A 23722-nucleotide genomic window follows, 5' to 3' on the forward strand; every position below is an offset into this window, starting at 1 on the left:
AAGGAACAATAATTAATCCACATTAATGGCACAGTAACACTTGTAAAAATAAACCACCAGAAACAATTAATTCAGCTCATTAATGAGCAAATGCAGAACTCTGTCGGCTCTACTGTCTTCCATTCTAATAAGGATTGTCTTTCTTATCCCCTCATAATTAGACCAAAGCAATTATTTCCCATATTCTGGCATATGGTATTTGGATAAAAGTTTGAAATGTAGTTCTGTAGTCCACTAGAAACCAAGTTAAGAACAACCAACCCTTTACAGGCACTTAATCATAATATCAGAGCTTCTATTGCTTTGGCTTGAGCTGGGTTCAGACAGAGGGTGGTGACGCAAGATGCTACTTTATATTGCATGGTCATTGTCAAATGGCAATCAGTTGAAATGGTAGAAATGGAACAGGGATGGAAATATAAAATTGATATTGAAATACTGTATTCTCCATGTCAAACAATTAACAGCTAAATACTTGGTGCTGCTCTCAATCATTGTTATTCTGAGAATGGAAGAACCAAAAGGTACAAAAGTCAGGACGAACTCAGACTTTGAAAGTCAACCATTTTGGGGAAAACCTCTTGTGATAACTCATCCACCTCTGATTAGTCCATAGAAAAAAAATAGGATCCAAGTATTTTTAAATGAAAAAGCACAAAAACATACCTAAATGATTTGATGCTAGTTCTTTCTATTTAAACAATATTTTTATTGAATTTTATATATATTTCACATATACAAATAAATAATAATTAAACTAAATAGTGAAACATGTCCTCATGTTTTTCACAAAGGAAAAGAAGTAACATTTCACATATTTAACAAAGAAATAAAATAAAAACACATCAGAAAAAAAAACAGTAGAAGCACTCAACAACACACAGCTATTTCAAAATGACTGTGCACCTTGACGTCCAAGAAACTCCAGTAAAGGTTTCCACACATTTTCAAATTCTCCTCTGGTTATGTAAGTCAGTCTCTCCAATACAAAACAAGATGCCATCTCCTTCACCCATACATGTATCGAAGGTATATCCATTTTTCTCCAAGATAAAGCTATCATCCTCCTGGCCTGCAGGAGTCCAAAGTCAATTAAAATTGACTGTTTTGAACTAACAGTAAAGTTCTTTGGATATAGCCTAGTACACACATTCTTGCTTGGTGAGGCACCTTTACTCCAACAATCTCAGATACAGTCTGAACAACTGTTTTCCAGTATTTTTAAAATTTTGGACAGTCCCATACACAGTGAAACAGAGTAACTTTTTCTTCTAAACGTTTAACACAAGTGTCCGGGATGCCAGGGGACCAACAGTTCAGTTTGACCGGGGTAATATAAGTTCTCATTAACCATTTGTATTGTAATAGCTCCATTCTCGTGTTAATTGATTGTTTTGGGGCTTTTAAACATGCCATTTCCCACTCAGTTTCTTGTATGTCCTCTTGAACATCCAGTCTCCATGCCTCTGGCCTGTCAATGGTGGACTCCTTATCATATGACATCAAAGCTGTATAGAATAAAGAAATCTGACTCCTCCCCTTTAGGTTTAGAAGTGTGAGATTTTCAAGATATGATAGTGGTGGTTCAGATATTAAATGCTTATATTTTGATAGTATGAAATGTTTCGGTTGCAAAGATTTAAAAAAGTTGTTTTTTTAGGAATATGGTATGACTAACACAATTGATCAAATGTAATAAGATTACCGTTCATATAAAGGTCCTCTATTTTCTGCACACCTTTGTATGCCCAGATTCTGAAAACACCATCTGCTTTTCCTGTCCTGAAGCATATATTGCCCCATATTGGGGAGAAGTGAGAAATGGGAGGCGTATCTTTAATATGCTGATGTGCTTTATACCAGATGTCAATAGTATTTTTGAGGAAAGGGTTCTCGGTTGTTTTTTTCAGATTTCTTGGGTCTGCAGAGTATAGATAGAGCTTTAATGGGAGGTTTGGTACTGATGCCTGTTCAATTTTCACCCAGGCTGGAAGGGCTTCCATTGAGAAAGAAAACATTGCAGAACGCAACTGAGCAGACCAATAATACCATTTCAGGTTCGGGAGCCGTAGCCCTCCCCTTTCATAAGGCAGATATAGCAGCCTAAGTCTCAGTCTAGATTTTTTATTATTCCAAATGAATTTACTAATAATACTATTAAGCTTATCAAAAAATTATTTTGGTAATGGGAGAGGAAGTGATTGATAAAGGTATAGAAATTTTGATAATATATTCATTTTGATCATGTTTATACAGCCAATCATTGATATGGGCATTGTTATCCATCGATCCAACGTCTCCTTCACTTCGCCCACTAGTGGATCATAGTTTGTTGGGACAATCGTTTTAATTTCAAGGGTAATTTTGACACCAAGGTAGGTAAATTCTTCCTTTGCATTTATAAATGGGGTTTTTATGACAGGGTGCAATCTTTCTTCTTTGTTCAAAAATAGTATTGATGATTAGAGTTGTTAATGTTATAACCAGAGAACTGCCCAAACAATTCAATCTGTTGCATTAAGTTTGGAATACTAACGGATAAATTTGTTTAAAAAAAAGAATCACATCATCAGCATACAAGGATATTCTATGTTCCTGTTCTCCTAGCTGGATGCCTGACAGGCCTGTCTGTGTCCTTATTGCCATAGCCGGGTTTCTAATGGCCAGCATAAACAACATTGGTGACAAAGGACATCCCTGGTGAGTAGATTGCTCCAAGATGACTGGTTTAGAAATTATACTATTTGTTAAGACGCTAGTTATTGGATTTGTATATAAAATCTGAATCCATTTATGAAAGTTCTTTCCAAATCTAGGCAATACATTAAATAAATATGGCCATTGTATTCTATCGAAGGCCTACCGAGCATCCAGTGATAATACTGCTGTATCATTAGCATCAAATTTTTCATGAATTATGTTAAGAACTCTTCTAATATTATGGGACCTTGGCATTTTTGCACAAAACCATTCTGATCATTATGAACTAGATGTGGGATATAAAGATCTAATCTTCTTGCTGAAGCTTTACAAAGTATTTTTGTGTCCGATCCAATTAGACTTATCGGTCTAAATGAAAAACATTCTGTAGGCAGTTTGCCTAGTTTCAAATCAGCGTTATCATTGCCAACCTTAAAGAGGGTGGGAGAGTTCCATTCCCATAAGATTCGCCATACATATTTAAGAGAGGGACTAGTAATTTTTCATGAAATGTTTCGTGGAATTCAATTGGTAGGCCATCAGGCCCTGGTGCTTTACCACTGTTAATATTCTGGATAGCCTGTGATATCTCTTCAATTGTTACACCTCTATCTAACTCCTTTTTTGCATTTTCTGTCGGTGTCTGGAATTGAAACTGATCAAGAAATGTGTCCCATTCTTCTGAGGTTTGGGGGCATGCTGATCTATATAAATGTTCATAAAATTCTCTAAAACTTATTAATTTCCAATGGGTCTACTGTTAGGCTTCCTGAAGAGGCTACTGTACTGTTAATTGCTCTATCAGACTTTTTTTTAATTCTCCATGCCAAGAGTTTCCTAGCTTTTTCTCCTTGATCATAATAAGATTGCTTCAGCCACATTAAACTTTTTGCAGCTTTATCAGCAGATAATTGATTATATTTGGCTCTCAAAAGTAGCAGATCTCTTTGTTTTGTTGGATCATCCCTTTCATTTAGTTCTATCTCTAAAGGTTTAATTTGTTTCTTCAAAGTTTCCATCTCTATTTTTTGTTGTTTGGCCTTGAAGCTTGTATAACTAATGATTTCTCCTCTAATATATGCCTTGAACGCCTCCCATCTCGTGCTGGCACTAATTTGATCTGTATTTAACTCAAAATAACTGTCTATTGTAGATCCCACAAATTTAACAAAGTCTGGGTTTTGTAGCCATCTCACCTGAAATCGCCAGTTAGGGGGACTGTGAATAAATTTCTTTATATGAATACTTAATGAAATAGCAGCATGGCCGCTTATTGCTATGCTATCATACCAGCAACTTTTAACCTTTGGTAAGAGCTCTCTTGAAACAAGAAAATAATCAATATGGGAATGAGATTTACATGTAGTTGAATGACAAGAGTATTCTATTTTGCCAGGGTTTTGTTCTCTCCATACTTCAACCAAATTTATATCCACAATGTATTGTTTTAATAATTTTCTAGTTTGTGCCTTATAGGTATCACAGCCTTCAGAGCGATCCATTGCTGGGTTTAAAGTGCAATTAAAGTCTCCTCCAATGATATAAAAGCCTCGTAAAGTGGACACAGTAAGGAAAAAATCTTCAAAAAATTTAGGATTATCCTCATTTGGGCCATATATACTGACTAGGTTTAATGTGAAAGAGAGGATATTACCTTGTGTAATAACATACCTTCCCGCTGAGTCTTGGATTGTTTTCATAGTTTGAAATGGTATCGTTCTATGAATAAGAATAAATACACCTCCAGCATAGTTGTTGTATGTTGGATATATTACTTGGCCAGGCCATCTATTCCTTACCAATTTAATATCTGAGACTGTCAGATGGGTTTCTTGAAGAAAAACTATTTTGGATTTAAGCTGTTTGATCCTATTTATAACCTGTTTCAATTTGGTTAAATTCTTTAGTCCCCTAACATTCCAGCTTGTGACTTTTATATTAAAGATATTCTGAGTGCTCGTTTGTTCCATATATAGTACATGTCAATTATATCAGGAACAGGAGCAAGAAATATTACTACTGTGTTGGGTGCACGACATACATAAAGAAAAACAAAAAACATATACATTTACAAATATAGACATTTGAACTCTTGAATTCCCCATCCCTTACTCAAAACAAAAAACTATAGGGCTTTTGCTGATCCACTCTATGGAGGAGCAGCTAAACTATGTGAACCTAACTCCATAGGCAACTAGTGGTGTCCATCAACCATGCACCTTATATCTTGAACGTTATATACTCAACCCACTCAGCATAAAAATAAAATCAAAGTAGCCACTGAACTGTATGCCAGTACTGCCTATTATAAATGTTCATTCAGGTCCATGGAGTTCCATCTCAATAGAATTACGGTTTCAACAAACAAAAATGTTATATATAGTAAAAATAGGCAAAATAAAGGTATTTTGGTGGCATAAACCTCTTAAATACAGTATCTTTTCAAGAATTGAATAAAAGAGGCTAAAGTGGCAGTTCTAGGAAAAGAAAAAAAGAGAAAAAAAAGATGTCTTCTGGGACTCAGTGTGGGCTTATACCTGTTGAGCAGTTAGTATCAGCTGACTCTCATGGGTACGGAAGTAAACAAATCTCACTACTGCCTTAATCAGACCCCTTAGGTGTGTCATCAATGGAAATCTTCTGCCTCTTTTGGTGATGAAACCAGGTGTATTTTCCCACTGTGAAGGACCCTCATCTTACATGGATTATGTTGAAATCTGCGGAAAGTTCCTTTTCCGACAAACACTCTTCTGACTGTGTTGAATTCATTTCACTGTCACATGGTCTCAGCTGAGAGGTCCTGAGCGAAGAAAAGCTTGTTTCCCTCATACGTGATATTATGCTGTTTAGTGGAGTGGAAAACAAACTCCCGGTCTTGAAATTTCAGGAACCGAATGAGAACCGCTCTGTTCTGGTTTGGTTTCGGCGGTGCTAGAGCTCGGTGAACTCTTTCTAGAATGAAGGATCTGTCAGTGCCCAGCTCCAGCCAGCGCGGCAGCATATTTTGAGTGAACTCCAGCAGTGGTTGGTTTCCCTCAGCGCCCTCCCGGAGGCCGAACAACGGCAAGTTTTTCCTTCCACTCCAATTCTCCAGGTCTTCAGTCTTGGATTCCAGGTAGCCAATTCATTTCATGGCGTTGGTTAGTTCAGTCTTGTTCTTTTCCAAGTGCTCCTCTGCCGTCATTATTCGGTTTTCAGCCTCTTCCATCGGTGTGGTATTAGAAGCAACATTTCGTTTCACCTCCGACATATTGATTTCCAAGGCAGCGACAGAGCTGGCCATCTTACCCAGGTCGTCATCTATACTGTCCAGTTTGGATCCAAACTCAGAGCGAAATAACTTTAGTTCAGCTAGCACTGCCGTTAGCTCTGCCATGTTACGAGTAGCTTCCTCGTCTTTCTCTGTCGACAGTGTTCATTTTCGGTTTTTGGGAGCCGTGTCTTCGGGTGAAAATATCACAGTCCTTGCTTGTAGTTATTTTTGACATGGTCCGAGTTCAGTTGGTATTGTTAACTTAGGGTTTTAAAGTTGTTTAGTGCAAGGTTGTACAGAGCCTCCATGTTAAGCTGCCATCTTGGTTCATGGCTCCATAGCGCCATGCTAGTTCTATGTGGAACTGAAATTTCTCTTACATTGATTTTTTTCATGAAAGCAGATTAAAATTTATTTCTATCCTTACGATTTTCTGGAAAATTTTTGCCCTTTGATTCATAGAACATAGAATAGTACAGCACAGTACAGGTTCTTCGGCCCACAATGTTGTGCTGACCCTCAAACCCTGCCTCCCATATAAGCCCCCACCTTAAATTCCTCCATATACCTGTCTAGTAGTCTCTTAAACTTCACTAGTGTATCTGCCTCCACCACTGACTCAGGCAGTGCATTCCACGCACCAACCACTCTCTGAGTAAAAAACCTTCCTCTAATATCCCCCTTGAACTTCCCACCCCTTACTTTAAAGCCTGTACTAATTGCCCCAAAATTAGGGATGATGGCACCTAACGGCGACTCCTTTGCCTGCATCTTTGGAAACAGCTCTACTTCCACCTTTAATATCTTTATTTTTCCCTTTCAGAGTTCTTTTGAAGACCTTGACCTGGATTTACACACAGGCTTCAGTTCTTTGCGGGAATAGGACTCATTCTCAGGGTTCCACGACTGGCCATTATTCGACTTGCCAAGGGTTTGGCCTGAAAATCTCAATCGTGTTCAGAAGCCTAAGATCTCAGGGCTCCGGAGACGGGCGGATCGAGGGTCGGTGTCATGGCAGGAGACTCGTGTGTCGTCAGGGAGGCCAGAAAAATCTTTCACTGTGGGGCCCGAAGACCCGAGGTCTTTGTGATCTTTGGACACAGAGCTCGAAAAAAAAGCCACGAAACTGACTTTTAACATTGTAAACCAGCAGGTTGTTATGTCTCCCACTCGCTGTGAAAATGGGGTCATCAACCTTCTCCCTAGCAGGGGGAGAGAGAAAACCTGTGGTTTGTTGAATTTCAGATGAAATGTGAAGCCTTTGGGGTAACTTTGGCCTATGTCTTTGCTACTGCTAAACACACACGCTTGGGCTCAGTGATGGTACCGATGCATATTTTTTTTGCTGGTGGGGGGAGGGGGATCATTGCTTGCTGCCGCTTATGCATGGGGGGGTTGCTGGGGGGACTTTGGGGTTCTCACATTTAACTGCCGTTCATTCTTTGGGGCACTTCTCTGTTTTCATGGATGTTTGTGAAGAAAAAGCATTTCAGGAGGTATATTGTATACATTTCTCTGACATTATATCTTAATGTGACCAGCACCACTCTACAAAATTCTAAAATGCTGTTTCCAGGCCGATATCCTCTATATAAGGATTGAAAGTTGCCCTTTGAAATACCAAACCATTTGCACACAACAGTGACAAGACAATACAACAACCATATCGATTATTTGCTTCTACTGCATTCTAAAATTAATGCTCAATTTAACTCATTTGAAAAGGACAGCGTATTTCTGTTTAAATTGTAGTGCATCAGTGCACAACCATCCTCTTTTAATAATCTGAATAAACTGCTAATTAATTCTGCATATTTTTGCCAGCATCTACTTCTAAACCAGTTATTTAAATTATTTCTGGACATCATAAGCAGATGCTACACTGGGCATTAAACCAATACACTACAGTAGCATAGCAGTTAGCAGCATCAGTTATAAGATCAGGGTTCAATTCCCGCTACTGTCTGTAAGGAGTTTATACATTCTTCCTCATAACCGTGTGGGTTTCCTTCGACATTCCAAAGTTGTACAATTAGCGTTAGAGTTTTGGGCATGCTATGTTAGTGCCGGAGGCATGACAACATTTGCAGGTTACTTGACACAACCCTTGCTGGTTTGGTTTGAAGTAAACAACACAGTTTCGATATATGTTTTAAAGCACATTTGACAAATAAAGCTAATCTCATCTCAACCTTGTATGGAACATTTGAGGCTTTACAGGCACCTTTGTTGCTTAACGATGATCACAGTAAAAAAAAAGCTTTCCTTCATACCTTGGAAATTGATAACTTCAGTCCAATAGAAAACCTACTGTTTGCTTGCTGAGTACAACTAAGAAAGCTTAAAAATCTTGGATGCTTAAAATCAGAAGCAGCTACAGTGACAGTATCTTAGGGATAATGGAAGGGAGGAAGGGAGATGGAAATTAAATACTAAAGCGTGCAAATTGTGACCCACAACCTGATATGCAAATATCATCATCATTCTTAATGATGGAAAATATGGGACATCCAAATACCTTGATAGGATCCTTATAAACACATTTAAATTGAGAGTGAATTGAAGCTCCCAGCTGCGGTATAAGAGTTCTCAGGATTACGTAACAAAATGATTCACAGAATGCGAGTTCACTGCCCACCCACTCAAAGCAGCTGTTTCAGCAGTCTGCTGTAGTTGATAAGCAAGTCTACCTTCTCAGACAGGCTTCAATCTCTCCTGGAAACCCCATGCTGATTTACTTCCAAAAAACAACAGGTTGGAATTTGGATTTCATAAAAATTATTTATTTTTATTTTATTGAGATACAAGCACAGAATAGGCCCTTCCAGCCACATCGTCAAGCAACCGTGATTTTAATCTAATCACCGGACAATTTACACTGATCAATTAACCTACCAACCGATTCATCTTTGGACTGTGGGAGGCAACCCACATAGTCATGGGGAGAACTTACAAACACCTAACAGGCAGTGACGGGAATTGAACCCTGGTCACCTGTACTGGAAAGCATTGTGCTAACCAATACACCTTATCTGCCTTTTCTTACAGTTGCCCAATCAGGTTTAGTTTTGTATTAGTTAGAATTCTCTCCTATTCTGTTGTATTCAATGACTGCAAACCTAATGCCATGTCTTTCCAAGGGATTCAGGAATACTGTCACATCTAAATATTTTTCTTTTGGATCAGAAAGAGTGAATGTGAAATGACAATGCACTGCTTATTATTGTTATTTCCCCATTGCCACTGAGCCACCCTGTTCACCACAGAATGCATCTCCTAGTTTACTTCCCAATACCAATATGCATATCTAAAAGAACAAATTGGCTTAAGAAACTCTGCAAGTCAGACAGCATTTGTAGAGGGAAATGGAAATATGTCAACCTGGGACATCAACTGTCCACTTCCATCTTCACATGCTGCCTAACCCGCTGTGCTCCTCCAGCAGTTTGTTTCTGCTCCGGACCCCAGCACATGCAGTCCCTCATCTCCACATCTTCGAGCAAGCTTTGGGACCCTTTTAAATTAACAAGAATGTAAAAACAAAAATAAATTTAACACTTAGGTTTGGTTGACTAAAGGGGGATTAATTGTTTGAGGACCACAGAACTTACAGGTTACTACCATATTCCATGCAGAATTATATCCCTAAACTCACTTGCACATGAGCATACTGTATGGCATTGCACATGGATAGCTGTAGAATAACATCAAAACCATAGGAAAACTCATGGAATTAATTGCTCATAGCACGGTAGAGTTCCTCATTCTTTATTTGCACATTCTTCAGATTCAGGAGTGGCAAAGAATAATTTAATGTTCCTTGATAATCCCAATTCTCTTCCCTTAATACACTGAAACATTCACTCCAAGAATAGCTGCACCTAATGGCCCATTAAATGGATAGTACTGAGCAGCACTAAATTCTTTTTCCAAACCATTTAACATCTTCAGTACAAATTAATTAGCTACCCTGCCAAAACTTCTGTATAATGAAAATCTAAACACTAATTCATCACTATCAGACATGATGAAGAGAGGCGAACATAATACCGAAGAGATCCTTTGAGTTTCTACCACTTAATTTGTATTTTCCCATCAAACACAAGGTCTCTGCTCTCAGTAAAACTGAATGCCAACTTGTAACTCCAGTGTTTGATTTCCATTGAAGCACCTAGGTAATAAGTGCAAGAGAACATTCTCTACAATTGATGACAACTTTAATACTAATAATTTCCAGCAGACTGCCAATGTTATGAGAAGCCAATCTTTGGTGAGGCAGTGCAAGGTTTATAGAGACCCCAGGACCTTTGAGAATTTTTCAATAGGTTTCCAAAAAAAAGGTGTAAGCGAAGCAGCCATTGTTGGAATGTTATCTCGGTGTTTGAGTGACCAGGCTTTGGCTCAACAGGTTTAGGCAGGAACAGGTGCAGGCTGGAACTTAAGCTTGGGAAATTAGAGGTATAACAGGAGTAGGCAGGATGGAAGTTATGGCAGAGATGTGGCATTTCAGGGTACCTAGCAGTCTCCCTGATCAGAATCAGATTTAATATCACCAGCAAAAGTCATGAAATTGCAATACAGTACTAAGACACACTAGGTACAGTCTAAGGCACCCTAAAATTTTACTACAAATTTGTTTTAGGCATCTATTGTTTGTCTTCTGCATCATTGTGTAGAAAAGAGCAAATTTTGTATTTCCAAACATCCATTTTCCAAAAAATTAATTGCTACTCGAGAATTTTTTTGTTAAGGAAAGTAACATAATCAGCAATATACCACTTTTCAAATAAAACTTGATTACTTTGTAGGTATACAACCCAGTCCATGATTAAACAAAGGTAACAAACAGGTTCAGATGATCAATCACATACATATAAGTTGAATAAATTAAATTGATCAACTCAAACAGAAATGGGTGTGGAAGGAATCAAACTAGCCAAAGGACAACCAAACTGAAAGATGAGGGTGTGGCAGATGTGATAGCTTAACCTTCAAATGACTAATTCATACACTATGGCAAGACTGAGCATGGCAAAAAAACACAAGGTGGTCATCCTTCATCAGCATGGTCTGTCCCAAGCAGAAATTTCATGGCAGACAGGAATCCAGGCTCTTCTGAAGAAGCAAAGAAACTGGCAAGATTGAGGACACAAAAACTGAGTGCAGCAGACGAGAGATATATCAAACTGATATCCCTTCTAAATCAGAAGTAGTCCAGCGCTGCTATCAGCTCTGAACTCACAGAAACCCGATTTCGCCCCTCTACAGTCCAGGTAGGTCTCGTCAAGTGCTCTTCATAGAGCAGTTGCTGCCAAAAAGCCATTCTTCCAACCTGGAAATAAAAGCGAAGACGCTCGCCTATGCCACAAAGACTAGGGTGCTGAATAAAAAAGAAATGGATGTTTTGGCTCAAATAGGAAGCAGTTTGTCTATAGAAGAGCTGGATAGCCAACAGTGAAGTACGGTGGGGATTCCCGGCAGATTTGGGGCTGCATTTCTACATATGGAGCTGGTGATTTGGAAAGAGTTGATGGAATCCTCAATGCTGAGAAGTACAAGTTAGATTTTCATCCATCACGCAATACCATCAGGGAGGCATCTCATCAGATCCAACTTCATTCTGCACCCAAAATATACCGCCAAGGTCAGAAAGAACTATCTTCAGCAAAAAGAAAAACAAGAGAGGTCAGAAGAGGGGACAAAGAAGTGGCAGAGGAACTTACGAAGTATTTTGCATCAGTCTTCACTATGGAAGCCACTAGCATTATGCCCGAAATTCTAGAGTATCAAGCAGCAGAAGTGAGTGCAGTTGCTATTACTATGGAAAATGTGGTTGGGAAGCTGAAAGGTCTGAAGGTAGATAAGCTACCTGAACCAGATAGACTACACCCCAGGGTTCGTAAAAAGGTAGCTGAGGGGATTGTGGAGGCATTAGTAATGATTTTTCAAGAATCATTAGATTTTCGGATGATTCCAGAGGACTGGAAAATTGCAAATGTCACCCCACTCCTTGAGAAGGGAGGAAGAAGAAAGAAAATTATTGGCCAGTTAGTCTGACTTCAGCAGTTGGGAAGATTTGTGAGTCCATTATTAAGGAGGAGGTTTCAGGGTACTTGTAGGCACATGGTAAAGTAGGCCAAAGTCAGCATGGTTTCCTTAAGGGAAAATCTTGTCTCACAAATCTGTTGGAATTCTTTGACAAAATAGCAAACAGAATAGACAAAGGAGACTCAGTGGATGTTAATTACTCGGATTTTCTGAAGGCCTTTGACAAGATGCCATATATGAGGCTTCTTAACAAGGTAAGAGCCCATGGTATTAAATAAAAGATACTAGCATGGACAGAGTATTGGCTGACTTTTAGGAGGTAGACAGAATAAAGACGACTTATTCTGGTTGACTGTCAGTGATTAGTTGTATTACGCAGGAGTTGATGTTGGGACCACTTTTTTTTTTACATTATATGTCAATGATTTGGATGACTGAATTGATGGCTTTGTGGCCAGGTTTGCAGATGATAAAGAAAGTGGAAGGGCAGGTTGTGTTGCAGAAGCAGGGAATCTGCAGGAGGACTTGGACAGATTGGGACAATGGGCAAAAAAAATGGCAGAAGGAATGTAGTGTAGGGTAGTGTGTGGTTATTTGTGGTTATGCACTTTGGTAGAGGGAATAAAGGAATACTATTTTCTAAACAGGGAGAAAATTCAAAAATCAGTACAAAGGGACTTGGGAGTTCTTGTGCAGGATTCCCTAAAAATTAACAGGTAGGGGACTAGAATACAAGAGCAAGGATGTGATGCTGAGGCTTTATAAGGCATTGGTCAGATTGCACTTGGAATACTGTAAGCAGTTTTGGGTCCTTTATCCAAGAAAAGAGGTGCTAGTATTGGAGAAGGTTCAGAGGAGGTTCATGAGAATGATTCTGGAAATGAAAGGGTTAATCTACAGTATGAGGAGCACTTAAAGGCTCTGGGCCTGTACTTACTGTAGTTTAGAAAAATGATGGGGGTGGGGGGGTTCTCATTGAAACCTACTGAATATTGAAAGGCCTGGATAGATTGAATGTAGAAAGGATGTTCCTATAGTGAGTGAATCGAGGACCAGAGGGCACAGCCTCAGAATAGAAGGGCCCCCATTTAGAACACAGATGAGAAGGAATTTCTTAAGCCAAAGGGTGGTGAATTGTGGAATTCATTGCCACACATGGCTGTGCAGGCCAAGTCATTGAGCATATTTGAAGCGATGGTTGATAGGTTCTTGATTAGTCAGGGCATCAAAGGCTATAGGAAGAAAGGAGGAGGAGGATAAGGATGAGAAAGATAATAAAAATAATAAAAATCTGGCTTGATGAAATGGAGGATGAGACTCAATGGGCCAAATGGCCTAACTCTACTCCTTTGTCTTATGGTCCAATGTCTTACCACAAATATTGCAAGATTACTAGACCAGAGTAATACAATAATTCATTACAACTGCAGATAGTTTTCAACTAGGTTTTCAAATTTTATCCACGTCCCTATTTCTTAAACCATTTTCAGCTCTACAACTGTCAGACGCCGGTACTCCTCCAGTTCAGATTGGAGGAGCACTGAAATTTAATGACTGCCATTACACCGAAATTTAATGACGGCCAATACGTGCTTAGACGCCAAGCTCTGGAATTCATTCCTTAAACCCCTTTTAAAAATGTCTCTTCAAGACACCCCTTAAATTTCAGCTTTGATTAAGTTTTTAAATTGCCTATTCTAAAATCTAGGGAAGCTTGGTGTTAAATTGTGTGTATTAATATTCCTGCAAATCACCTTGAGACATTACACTAGATTAAAAGTGTCATATCCAAGATGATGATGATGCTGTTGCAAGATAATTACGGGAGTGCTAAGTAGCATCACAAGTGACTCCCTTCAAAGTCACAACAGGCATCAAGCCTCTTTTGGACCACTGTGGTCTTAATGGCCATACAAACCACAACAATCGAAAAGATAGAAGGCACTAAAGTTGATGGTATGGTGGACAATGAAGGTGCTTGTCTAAGGTTATATCAGAATATTGATAAAATAGGAAAGTGTGCAAGAGAATGACAGTAGGAACACAACTGAGGTAAATGTCAAGTAATGCAATTTGAGAAAGTTAAACCAGGGCAGTACATATACAGTGAATGGTAGGGTTCAGTGAAGTACTGTTGTATAGAAACCCAGGGCCACAAGAACATAGCTCCCTGACAGTTACGGAGAATGGCATGCTTACCTGAATTAGCTGAGGCATAAAGTTTGCACAAAAAGTTAATTAGGTTACACTTGGGAGTATCATGTGCCGTTCCGATCACCGCAATACAAGAAAGAAGTGATTAAGATGGACTGTTTCAGTTATCAGGAGAGATTAAGCAGGTTGTGTCTGCTTTCCCTGGAACAATGGAAGCTAAGAGGTAACATGATAGAGGTATATAAAATTATATGAGGCATAGATAGAGCAGATAGTCTCTAAAACTAGAGTGTATCTATGCAAGATGAGAGGAACAAGGTTTAAAGGGCATCTGAGAGGCAATTTTTCCTCCAACACAGTGTTGGTATGCGGAATAATTCTTTCAGTTAGGAAGTGCTGTAAAACTAAGTCAGGCAAATAACTAATGCATTCTATAAATAATACCTCCTACATGTTAGTACATCAGTGAAGGGATTGATACAGAACACAGTAAATTGAACTCGCCTGCCTACAATGAGGTCATTTTAATTTATTCACTTTCAAGGCATGGACAAGAACATTTATTGACTGCCTGTAAATACATCAAGGTGGTAGTGAACCAGCTTCTTAAACAGCTGTAACCTGACCAGTGACTTTACTATCACATTTTCTGCTTGTGACTGAACCTACACGTGCAGGAGAAAGCTCCATCCTCTGGGCCGAAGGGCCTGTTTCTGTGCTGTAGTGTCCTATCATTCTTCTGAGTTGAGCTTCTTCACAGTCTTTGGGGCTCAGAGGCTCTCAGATGTCAGTAACTCAGAGACTGTTACCCTGAGCCTATTGTGGCAGACAATATTGTTGAAAAGACTGACCCAGTTGAACTGGTGGCCAATGAGCCTGCAAGATGTTGTAACCATATTGTTGGTGATGTCACACACTGGAGACTGGTTAGTAATCTATCCATTTATCCATCCATTTTACTGAATCCCACGTTACTACATGAGAACTAGATAAGACACCTGGGAATCAGAACTTTTTTCCTCCCTGCAATCCATGTATGCACACATGATAAAAAGAATGCCATCATAGTTCTTACCAAACAGTTTGGCATTTTGGTCAGAACTAGAAAATAGGAAAATAAAGCAGGAAGCATTGATAAATATCCATGTATAAAAAGGAGTTGGTGTTACAACACCTGGAAGCTGCCGCAAATATCAATTGCTCCTTAAAACAAATGTCACATTCAAAGACTGCTCAGGAGGAGTTCTGAATTGCTTCCATATACCAAAATAAACAGCAGTTTCTTGTTATCAAAAGGAAAGTTTAAAAGTATTGTTTAGAGATACAGTACGGTATCTGACCATTCTGGCCCTCTGAGCCCATGCTGCCCAACTACACCCTTGTGACCAATTACCCTACTAACCCACACATCTTTGTAATGTGTGAATACACTGGAGAACACACAGGAAACGCATGTGGTCACAGAGAGAACATACAAAGTTCTTCCAAACAACAGTAGAATTGAGCAGGTACAGTCGACGTTTCGGGCCGAGAACCTTCATCAGGACTAACTTAAGGAAGAGCTAGTAATTAACGCAGCAGGCTGTGTTAATTACTAGCTCTTCCTTCAGTTCGTCCTGACGAAGGTTCTCAGCCCAAAACGTCGACTGTACCTCTTCCTAGAGATGCTGCCTGGCCTGCTGAGTTCACCAGCAACTTTGATGTGTGTTGCTTGAATTTCCAGCATCTGTAGAATTCCTCGTGTTTGCGTTTTTAAAAACAGTAGAATTGAACTGGGTTTGTGGTGCTGTCATCACATTATGCTAACCTCTACACTACCATGTTGTCCCAAAGTTGCAGGAAGGATTTTAGAAATTCAGCAGCAAGGGCAGACATTAGGGTAGTATCAGAGGGAACAGCCTCACAATTGAGAGACATCTATTCAGAACAGAAATGAGGACTCTTTTTATTTAAAAAAACCAGAGCATGGAATTCTTTGCCAGACCGAGTCATTGGATATATTTATGGGAGACGTCGATAGGTTCTTCATTAATCAGGGTGCCAAAGATTACAGGGAGAAGGCAGAAGAATGGGGTTGAGAGGGATAATAAATCAGCCATGGCAGACAATATTCAATGGGCCGAATGACCTAGTTCTGCTCCTAGGTCTTACATCTATAAATGTATTACAATTATGCTTCCAGAGAACTAAATCCAAGTGCTGTACTGTTGGAGTCCGTACTGCTGAAGTACTATCCTTTGATGGAAAAAGTAAAGCCTTGTCTGCTCTCTCATATGAGCATACAAAGACCCCAAGATGTTTTAAAAAGCGGTACAGTGAGCTTGCATGGTGTTCAGGATCATCATTTGGTATTACCACATCCTGGTGAAAGCCCACTGTGCACAAATTAGGTACCACATGGTTTCTAAACTGCAACATTGACAGCATTTTGTGAGTATTCATTGAATGTGAAGTGCAATGGGACATCTTACGATAGTGTAGAAAACTCATTAAAATTTTACACTGGGTGATTGTAAACAAGGCTGAAGGAGGCAAATATACATGGTATGCAGTTTAGGATCAAACAAATAACATGTTCTGTAAAAAATTAACTTCCAAGGTTGAATACCTGAAAAAAAATTTTTCCCAACTTTGATTAAATCTCGAGTAGATAGGATGGTCAATAATATTGTTTTTATTTCAAATCACTGCTATTGTTTTCAAAGGACGGATTACTTCCTAGAAATGCTGTATTTAATGGATTGCACTTAAGTGATCCTATTTTACTGACAAAGAGAAAACCTGCAGGTGCTGGAAATCAAAGCAACACACACACACACAAAATGCTGGAGGAACTCAGCAGGCCAGGCAGCATTGATGGAAAACTGTAAACAGTTGACGTTGCAGCCCATAACATCAACTGATAACTCTTTTCCAGAGATTCTGCATGGCCTGCTAAGTTCCTCCATTATTGTGTGTGTGAGATACTTCACTGATTTTTATTGAAAGCAAAAATTTATCATTTCATCTGGGCCATTTTCAGCTAGCACAGACTTAAGCATTCAACTCACTTTCAAGTCCATCTCAAATCTTGTAACTATGGCTAAGACCTTTTCTAAAAAAGACACTTTGAGCTATGCTCACCGGTTTAAAAAAATAATTTATTGAAAACATTGTCAGCTCATGACACTCAGATTAGAACTCCAAACACAAAGATAATTAATCTTACAACTGGAGATTAGAAATACGCATAGCAATTCAAAATTTACCACTTTCATTGATTATCAAGGTCCTGTTCCCAGTACAAGAGTCAGAATAATGTGGTACTTACAACTAAAGAGCTTATAGAAGAATAACCATGGTCTGAGAGCATCATTTACATTACAATAGCTCTCAAAGCACATGGAAGTATCAGTGAAATTTGATACTGAGCTACAGGAGATATTAATGTTCTATTAATCAAAAGTCTGGTCAGTAAGCATGGAACATAACAACAAAGTACAGGCCTTTTGGATAATAATTTTGTGCCCACCTTTTAACCTACTCTAAAATTAATCTAATGCCTCCCTCCTATGTAGCCCTTCATTTTTCTATCATCCATGTGTCTATCAAGGAGTTTATTAAAAGTCCCTAATGTATCTGCCTCTACCATTACATGTGGTAGAGTGTTCTGTACGTAAAGAACATACCTCTGACATCCCCCCATACTTTCCTCCAATCACCCTAAAATTATACCCCCTTGTTATTAGCTACTTCTACCCTGGAAACAAGTCTCTGGTTATCTACTCAATCTATGCCTCTTATTGTATATACCTCTATCTAGTCACTTCTCACCCTTTGTTCGAAAGAGAAAAGCCCAGACTCACTCATCCTATTCTCATAAGACATGCTCTCTATTCTAGGCAGCATCCTGATAAAACTCTCTGCATCCTCTCTAAAGCTCCCAATCTTTCCTATAATGAGGCAACCAGAACCAATAAATATTCCTAGTGTAGTCTAACCAGGGTTTTATAAAGCTACAATGGTACTTCCTGACTCTAACTCAATTCCCCGACCAGTGAAGGCCCACAAACATTGTTGTTTTCATAACAATGTTATCAAGCTGCGCAACAACTTTAAGTGATCTGTAGACGAGGGCCTCAATATCCCTCTGTTCCTCCACACTGACAAGAATCGTGCCATTAATGCTGATTTCAGCCTTCAAATTTAACCTTCCAAAGTGAATCACCACAGTTTTCTGCCTTGAACTTCACTGTGGAAGACACTATCAGTATGCCAGAAATTCAAGGAGGGGGTAGAAGTGAGCATAGCTGCTATTACTAAAGAGAAGGTGCTTGGGAAGCTGAAAGGTTTGAAGGTAGATAGTCACCTGGACTAGGTGGACTACACCATAGGATAGCTGAAGAGATCGTGCAGACATTAATAATGAACTTTCAAAAATCATTAGAGTCTGGAATAGTTCAGGAGGATTGGCAAATTCCAAATGTCATTCCACTTTTTACAAAGGGAGGGAAGCAGAAGAAAGTCCAGTTAGTCTGATTTCAGTGGTTGGGAAGATGTTGGGAGCCCATTAATAGGATGAAGTTTCAGGGTAACTTGAAAGGGCATGATAAAACAGGCCGAAGTCAGCATATTTTATCATGTGCCTTAAGGGGGAAAACTTACTTGGCAAATCTGTTGGAATTCTAAGGATATAACAGTCAGGATAGACAAAAGAATAGCCAGTGGATGTTGATTACTTGGATTTTCAGGTCTTTGACAAGGTGCTGTACATAGGCTGCTTAGCAAGATAAGAGCCCATGGCATTACAGGAAAGTTACTAGCATGGATAGAAAATTGACTGATTGGCAGGAGGCAAAGAGTCACAATAAAGGGGCCTATTTTGGTTGCTGCCAATGGCAAGTGATGTTCGGCAGGCGGAGGTATTGGGACCACTTCTTCTCATGTTAACGGTTTGGATGATGAACTTGTTACCCAAAACAGAGTGGATGTAGAGAGAATGCCTCCTATCATGGGTGACTATAGAACCAGACGACACAGCCTCAGAATAGAGGGATGTCCATTTTGAACAGAGATGAGAAGGAATTTCTTTAGCCAGAAGGTGATAAATTTGTGGAATTCATTGCTACGGATGGCTGTAGAGGCCAAGTCACTGAGTATACTTAAAGCAGAGGTTGATAGATTCTTGATTATTCAGGGCATCAAAGGTTATGGGGAGTAGGCAGAAGAATGGGGTTGAGAGGGATGATAAATCAGCCGTGATGGAATGGCAGAGCACTCAATGGGCCGAGTGGCCTAATTCTGCTCCTATATGCCTTATAGTCTTGAATTCCATCTGCCACTAAAAAAAAATCATAAAAAGCAGAGGACCTAGAACAGATTTCTGCAGAACACCACTGGTCACTGACCTCCAAGAGGAATACACTCCACTTACAACCACTCTTTGCCTTCTAAAGGCAAGCCGATTCTGAATCCATGCAGCCAAGTTTCCCTGGATCCCATCCCTCCTTATTTTCTGAATGAGCCTATCAAAAAGAACTTTGTCAAATGCCTACAAAAATCCATATACATCCACTGTCCTACCTTTAATGTGCTTAGTCACATCCTCAAAGAATTAAATCAGGCTCAGGAGGCATGACCTGTCCCTCATAAAGCAATGCCGACTATCCCGAATCAAACTATGCTTCTCCAAATGCTCATAAATCCTGTTTCTTAGAATCTTCAATAGTTTTCTCACCACTGAAGAAAGACTCACTGGTGTATAATTTCCAGAGTTATCCCTCCTCCCTTCCTCAAACAAAGGAGTAATAGTTGCCACACTCCAATCATCTAGTCCAACTATTGTGGCAATATATGTTGTATTCTAAACAGATTTGTGAGTAACATCAAGAGAAAACAAAATAATGTTCAAGTCTAAAAATAAGTAAAGAGCTGAGGCAAGGGTAGTCATATGACCTTACAAGGGTTGAGATGTGTGAAGGAATCATATCTTGGGGACAATACAACAACAACTACAAACAGTCTAGTTTAGTTTCAGACTGAGGTTAGGAAGAGGGATCAAGTGGGTAGCTAGGATTTGAACAAACTTTGATCTTTCCAAAATTTAGCTGAAGATAAATTCTGTTTATTCCGGTTATGGGAGTATGATTTCTACTCCAAATTCCAACTTGGAAATATAATTGCTCTTCCTTTGCCACCAACAACTCCCTATTTTGCAACACAATGGGAATAGCTTCATCACATGTCTGCCGGTGTTTTAAGCCAACACCTCAAAGGCAGTAATTCTGATCTCTCAAGATACTCTTGCTCCCAATTCATAGCACACTTGCTCAATTGATTTTTTTTTAAAAAAATCCTTCTTTGTGTGTCACAGGAAAAACCAGTACTTACTACCAAATGGTTATTGCCCTACGTATTTGTGATATGTTGTGTCACCCTGTATACCAAACACTTTTCAATCACTCAGCACTTAATACTATTCTACTTCTCTATATTTTCCATTCAATTACCTCACCCCTCTACTTCATATGCTACCCACAGAATGGCTACAACTCAAAAGGAAGACATTCAGCCCATCAACCCATTCTCTTTTTAAACAGCACTACAAGTCATTCTTCATCACAGCAAGTAGTCTGCAAAGCAATCATCCCCATCTTTGTTTGATTACTCCAATGGAGAGAAGACAACATTGTGAACATCAAATACAGTACCCCCAGATTGGAAAAAGACAATTGATTGTAATTGATTGTCTGGCCCTTTTAACAGACTAAACAATCCAGCCATTCTGTCATCATTTTGGCTCCGTTTATCTCTATCTTACTGTATACTCCCACTGTGTTATCATTACCAACACACTGCATAGACGAGTATAATATACAGCTATATGAAAAGAATAGATAAGATGGAGGCAAGTTATTTCCAGTCATAATTGCAACTAGAATGAGGAGGCATAGCCTCAAGACTCAGGTGAATAGATTTGGGACAAGTGAGGACAAACTGCTTTTCATAGGGAGCAGTGAAACTGTGGAATTCTCTGTCCAGGGAAATAGTAGAGGTTACCTCATTAAATATATTTAAAAAACAGTTGGACTGAATTTTACATAGCAGGGAAATTAAAGGTAAAAGACCAGGGAGGTGGAGTGGCTATATATATCATTTGGAGCACATCACCAAAGACTCCCACAAATTTCTACAGATGTATTGTGGCGAGCATTCTAACTGGCTGCATCACCACCTGGTGTGGGTGACTACCGCACAGGTCTGAAATAAGCTGCAGAGACTTGTACACTTAGTCAGTTCCATCGTACACACTAGCTTCCCTAGTATCCAAAACATCTTCAAGGAGCAATTTCTCAAAATGGCAGCATCCATCATTAAGGATCGCCATCATCCAGGACCATACCCCACTCTCATTACTACCATCAGGAAGGAGATACAGAAGCCTGAAGGCACACACACAACGATTCAAGAACAGCTTCTTCCCCTCTGCCATCCAATTTCTGAATGGACATAGAAACTATGAACACCACCTCATTTTTTTTTTGTTTTCTCCCCCTTCTATTACATATTGCACTGTATTGCTGCCGCAAAGACAACAAATTTCACAACGTATCCCAGTGATATTAAACCTGATTCTCAGTTTACAGCCATAAATTTGGGGGGAGAGGGGTGTGAAAAAATCTAGCTCGATGGGACCTATTAATGTGTTCTCTCACGAGCCTCCTGGGGATCTACTCCCATAAAATGCTTGCTAACCCAAAACTATTGGGAACCAAAATAACCAATTCAATATTCCACAAAAGCTCATGGGAACAAATTTCTGATCCAACTAAAAGATATAAAAAGCTACAGCTGAAATTGCACAACTGCCTAACGCAACACACGGGGCAATAATTTAAAACAAGGTAATTAGGCTTATATGAAATAAAAGATTTCCAATGGGACCCAATTATTTGATTAAGGCAAAGCATTTAACAATTAGTGCATTTTAGAAGAAAGTATATATGTGTGTGTGTATATGTATATATATATATATATATATATATATATATATGTGTGTGTGTGTGTGTGTGTGTGTGTGTGTGTGTGTGTGAGAGAGAGAGAGAGAGAGAGAGAGAGAGAGAGAGAGAGAGGGAGAGAGAGAGGGAGAGAGGGAGAGAGGGAGAGAGGGAGAGAGGGAGAGAGGGAGAGAGGGAGAGAGGGAGAGAGGGAGAGAGGGAGAGAGGGAGAGAGGGAGAGAGGGAGAGAGGGAGAGAGGGAGAGAGGGAGAGAGGGAGAGAGGGAGAGAGGGAGAGAGGGAGAGAGGGAGAGAGGGAGAGAGGGAGAGAGGGAGAGAGGGAGAGAGGGAGAGAGGGAGAGAGGGAGAGAGGGAGAGAGGGAGAGAGGGAGAGAGGGAGAGAGGGAGAGAGGGAGAGAGGGAGAGAGGGAGAGGGGGAGAGGGGAGAGGGGAGAGGGGGAGAGGGGGAGAGGGGGAGAGGGGGAGAGGGGGAGAGGGGGAGAGGGGAGAGGGGAGAGGGGAGAGGGGAGAGGGGAGAGGGGAGAGGGGGAGAGGGGGAGAGGGGAGAGGGGAGAGGGGAGGGGGAGGGGGAGAGGGGAGGGGGAGAGGGGGAGAGGGGGAGAGGGGGAGAGGGGGAGGGGGGAGGGGGGGAGGGGGGGGGGGGAAGGGGGAGAGGGGGAGAGGGGGAGAGAGGGAGAGAGGGAGAGAGGGAGAGAGGGAGAGAGAGAGAGAGAGAGTGTGAAGGGATTTAGAATGCACGTCTAGTGCACATTCTGGAGCAGAGGGTGGCGGTAATGCACCATTAAGCTGGATGCCAACCGCCGTAAAACAAGATACAGACAGACAGACAGAAGAAAGAATCAGCACATGTCATCTTGCAGGATACTCAGAAGTTGAAGGTTAATGCAGATCTAGCTAAAAGGTGTACTAAGAATTATTATACTGAATCTCCAGTCTACTGATGTTATTTTAAATTACTTCCCAGCATAATTAGTGCACAGAATAGCTGCTACTATTTTCAACTATTTGGATAGTAATTTTCTGGCACATGCTTGGGCTTTGAAAATCTAACACACACAAAATGCCAAAGGAACTCAGCAGGTCAGGCAGCATCTATGGAAATGAAGAAACAGCGAATGTTTTGTTCTGAGACACTTCTTCATGACTTCTTCAAATGTAAAGCTGTTACCAGGTGTGACTGAATAAGTAAACTTTGAGCTACTCATCCTCTCAAATATTATGTAATTAACCAATATTGTGTCTTCAACAGGGAGCTATTAGGTCAGCTTATTTCAGCTGTCGGTAACATTAATTTGCAAAAAAGCTAACATCTCTGAGAACACTTTCCTCAGAGCTTTAAACTGACCTCTGGTAATGTAAGTGCTCAGCACTATTAGTCTGCTTTACAATTTTGCAGAGAAAAATATTTCCTCTGGCAAAACTGGATTTGAAAGAGATTTTGAATCAGCCATGATGGGATGGTGGCGCAGACTCGACGGGCTGAATGGCCTAACTATGCTCCTACGTTTTATGGTCTAAAATGGCAAGAATGCAAATATTTAACATTCTGAAAGCTTGCTGGGGGGTGGGGG

At 40.0% G+C, this 23722-nt stretch overlaps 1 protein-coding gene across 5 annotated transcripts in view; it reads right to left on the bottom strand.

The window, feature by feature from the left end:
• The window catches only part of birc6 (baculoviral IAP repeat containing 6), a 279832-nt gene that overhangs the window by 25489 nt on the left and 230621 nt on the right, over positions 1-23722 (bottom strand). The window lies entirely within an intron of this gene.

The sequence above is a fragment of the Mobula hypostoma genome, chromosome 8, assembly GCF_963921235.1.
Source record: "Mobula hypostoma chromosome 8, sMobHyp1.1, whole genome shotgun sequence".
Taxonomy (NCBI): domain Eukaryota; kingdom Metazoa; phylum Chordata; class Chondrichthyes; order Myliobatiformes; family Myliobatidae; genus Mobula; species Mobula hypostoma.